The sequence below is a fragment of the Rhagoletis pomonella genome, unplaced genomic scaffold (assembly GCF_013731165.1).
Source record: "Rhagoletis pomonella isolate Grant_MI unplaced genomic scaffold, Rhpom_1.0 Rhpom_scaffold_00010, whole genome shotgun sequence".
NCBI lineage: Eukaryota > Metazoa > Arthropoda > Insecta > Diptera > Tephritidae > Rhagoletis > Rhagoletis pomonella.
Window position 1 is genome coordinate 14,927,948 of NW_023458564.1, and position 4,027 is coordinate 14,931,974.

Genomic DNA, 4,027 nt, shown 5'->3' on the forward strand with positions numbered 1-4,027 from the left:
AGCATACCATAAAGTTTACCTACAACTATGTTTATGTGATTATCCCATTCGAAACGCTGAATACGAATCCGATTTCCGTTAGCCTCCATCACGTCAGGCTCGTGGTCAGTTGAAGTTGTTTATTTATTTTATACTTCACCCTGGGTCTTTTCAGTGGCTACGAGAACGTTTTCATACACCCCCATTTTTCATAGGTTTGGGATTGATTTCATTTATATCTATTCCAAATTCTACGGTGCCACGCCGAGTTTTCCAATAAACCCATATTTTTCCATGAGCTTGAGATTGACATACATACATATATCCATATCAAGTTCCAGGACTCTACCACAAATACTTCCAGAGATATGCAAAATTCGGTTTGTATGGGAGGTTTCACACCTCCTTTAGATATCGGTTTTGTTTTAGCATATAACCATCCTTGGAAAGTCTGTGTCCGAAATTTCAAAAAAATCGGTACAGCCGGTATGGGCATTGTGACTCCTCAAGCACAATGAACAAAGGATCGAAAAAAAATAAATGAAATAACGTTGTTGACAAAAAAGGAATATTAGACTTAATTTTCTGTACTTCTCATAATGTAAAAAAGCTAAGAAATATAATAAGATAGGATATATTAAAACAGCCTGCGAAAAACATTTACTAAAGACGCCCCTGAACTACAAAAATCAAATTGATTGAAAATTTGTTTTTATTTATTTATTTAATCTTCACTTTTGGGTGTGTCAAAATTTCTTGTGAAAACAATATGTGTTGCTGGAAAAATTTCACGGCTGTGAACAAAATACTAACCTTAACAAGTTAAATGGGGCCAATTTGAACGTAATACAAGACGTTTTTTCAGCGACATTTTTTTCACAATTTTATGTTGGTAAAAAGACCGAGTTTTAATGCCGAATTTCGAATACATTTTTTTTCAGAAAGTGTAACAGTGATGCCTAAGTGTTTTGTTAGCTTGGAAAGTTTATTAATCACCCTGTGTTTCGTGTTATACAGAAGTGCTCACATACATACATACATACATGTGCGTCAAATTCATTTTCATACAACATCGTAACCGCACAGAAGGCAAAGGATACACAATACAACAAAAAAAACACAACAAGCTACGAGGACAGCTAATACACAATTTGCATATATTTATCCATCAAATTGATGGATGCTACTCCAAATATAAGCTGCATGCGGAGCGTACAAACAGTTGAACTCGTCAGCGGCCAACATCGTTCGGAGGTGTAGGGGAAGAATCTTCTAACATTACCATGTAGATGATGCATGCACATACGTGAATATGTTTATGTACATAAGCACGTATGTATGTATTTGAGCCTAAGCATCATAAAACAGGTGTGGTTATACTTACATACATACGTACATATGTAGATATATTCAACAAAAATTGCTTTCCTCATCTCTTCCTCTGTTTATACTCCATTTGCATTCAATTTACTTAGCACGTAGCCTAGAGGAGTGAACCCGCACGCATTTAAATAATACATATTTATATGTAAGTACATATGTATATTTAAAACGAATGGATAGGTTTTACTAAGTCAGACAATGCTCTTTAAAATTTCATCATTAGATTTTTTCCACAAAAATACCACTTTGAGGCACGGGACAAAACAAATCGAACGGAGTAAAGTCGCAGCTCCGAGGTGGTCAATTGACATCGCCGAGACGGCTGATAATACGATTGCCGAACATGGCGCACAACAGATGGATTATGGCATGGGATGTGTGCCATGGCGCGACTTCCTTCTGAAACCAAAGTTCGTCCAAGTTCATGTCTTCAACTTCCGTCCAAAAAAATCATTTATCATGCTTCTGGAGCGCTCACTGTTGACCGAAATTGCGTTTTCAGCAACATTTTCAAAGAAAAATGGGCCCATGATGCCACCGGTTCCGCACCAAACTGTCATTCTCTGAGGATGCATTGGCTTCTCGACGATCTCCGCAAAGATAACAATGAGCTTCGTTGGGAAACATGATTTTTCGATTTTCCAATAAACACCTTTTTGGGCTAAAAGCTCAAACAGACGGCAGCGTTGATCCGCAGTTAACTCCCGAGTTGATCCGGATCAACGCTGCCGTCTGTTTATGCTTTAAACAACATTGTCTTGGAAATAAGTTTTCATTAGTTCCCAACGTTGTTCAAGCGTAAAACGATTAATCGCGATCCGCGGGGATATGATACTGACATTTGGTCAAGATATCTATCCATATGGACCACCCGTTTTGTACATGCATACCCGTGAACGAGTTTACGTTGCCCTCTCTTGTACTTCTTATACCTACATACATACATACCTTCATTGTTAGATAACGAAATTTTCTATTTCGTCGACAAAAATGAAATGAATTGAAAGGCGAAGAATTTCGCGCAAGCTGACTTTAATATTTTCATTTTTTTTTTTTTGATACACTGCTTAGTTCTGTTGCTGCTGATGGTTTCACCCTCCATACCACTGTGCAGCAAGGGGTGGCTGTCACGGCATGCAAATTTCCAACTCACGCATTGAAAGCTCGCTTTGGCGAATACGCAGTATTGATTTTTTTTTTGCAGCGAAAATTTACAAGGCTTCCGAAATTTAACTGTTTGCAACAGGACGCATTCGGACGTTTTGTCATACCTAAAGCATTTAAATTTAATAAAACTTAAACTTAAGCTCGCTTTACATACTTACGTTATACGAAATATTTGTATGTACATATGTATGTAAGTACATCTGTCCTTATTATTAAAAAGTAAAATATTGTTGTAAAAAATTTAAATATTTTATTTTTGCTTTAAATAAACTGAATAGGTATATTTTGTTACAATGCATTGGAAAGGTAAAAGCAACTCCTTCTGGAAAGCGACTGCGGTCAGCTTCACTACCCACAGCTGCAATCATTTCTTCAAGTATGGCTCATTAACATCACCAGCATCCTTTTCCGTCACTTTATTTTTATATGTACACAAAGTTGTAAATAAATTTGTACATACATATGTATAACAACCTTACCTTCATTACCGCCATCAGCTGTTGCTATCAATGGTGCCCAAAATTGCGAATCTGCTGATGAAAACAAAAAATGCGTAAAAACACTAAGGGAAACACGGAAAAAACCAAATTAATGCGAGGGAAGTATTAGAAGTAACAGAACGAAAATGAGACTGAAAATAAATAAATGAATGAGAAAATGAGAATCGCAATTGCAATGAAAATGAAAATGAGAGCACGTCGCACTGGTGCGATAATTGTGGTCCTTCCAGCCAGCGACAAATCTAAGGTGTGGGTATGGTTGCTAGTGCTACTGTTACTGTTGGTAGTGCCTGTTGTGGTACATATACATAACTGTAGCCTCTAAACTATTTATGTATGTATCTGTTCACTTAGTGCTCAACACGATTGATAACAAAATCCAGAGGCGCTTAGAAATCCTCAAAGTAGTAGTTTTTTGGTGAAGCTGAAGGGTTAAGTATCTGAAAAAAAAAGTTTTGAGGATTATCTTAAAAGTGACAAATTGAAAGCTAGAATCAAAAGTACATTGTTTCTATTGCAGCCGAGTATCAAATGAATACTTGGCAAGATAATTATGTCAGATCCGTTAAAAAATAAGCCAAACCTTTATTTACATATCGATGGCCCTGTGCAATAACGGCGCAATTCAAAATTCAAAATATAAAAACCCTTACTACTGTTAAGTGGCTCATGTCTCTAATACTTAACGAAACCATGTCTAATCTTTAGTTCTTGGAATGGAATGGAAAGGAATTGTGGGTGGCCAGAAAAACTAGAATCAAATTTTTCCAAGCTCTCAAGCAGTATTGCCCATTGTACTTAAGGGCAAGAAACAGGATTTAGAGGAAAGGGATATGAAGGTCGGGGTGGGAATTCATTACTCCTCTGCAAACTTACCTGACTCCTTTATGAATTTTAGCAATTTGTTGAGGGAAAGAGAATGTACGTCGTTCATTTTCAGTACATCCGATCCAAAAATGTACCATCTGAGTCTGGCGAAGTCCGCACAGCGGCAGAGA

The 4,027-nt window shown here is 37.0% G+C and overlaps 1 long non-coding RNA gene across 1 annotated transcript; it reads right to left on the reverse strand.

Annotated features, from left to right (window-relative positions):
• Positions 1-2,814: 2,814 nt before the first annotated feature.
• LOC118746086 lies at positions 2,815-3,630 on the reverse strand. Its single transcript, XR_004993770.1, has 3 exons — positions 3,234-3,630; positions 3,009-3,160; positions 2,815-2,943 (listed from the first exon to the last, which is right to left on the reverse strand). It is a non-coding gene; the product is annotated as an uncharacterized LOC118746086 (long non-coding RNA).
• Positions 3,631-4,027: the final 397 nt, after the last annotated feature.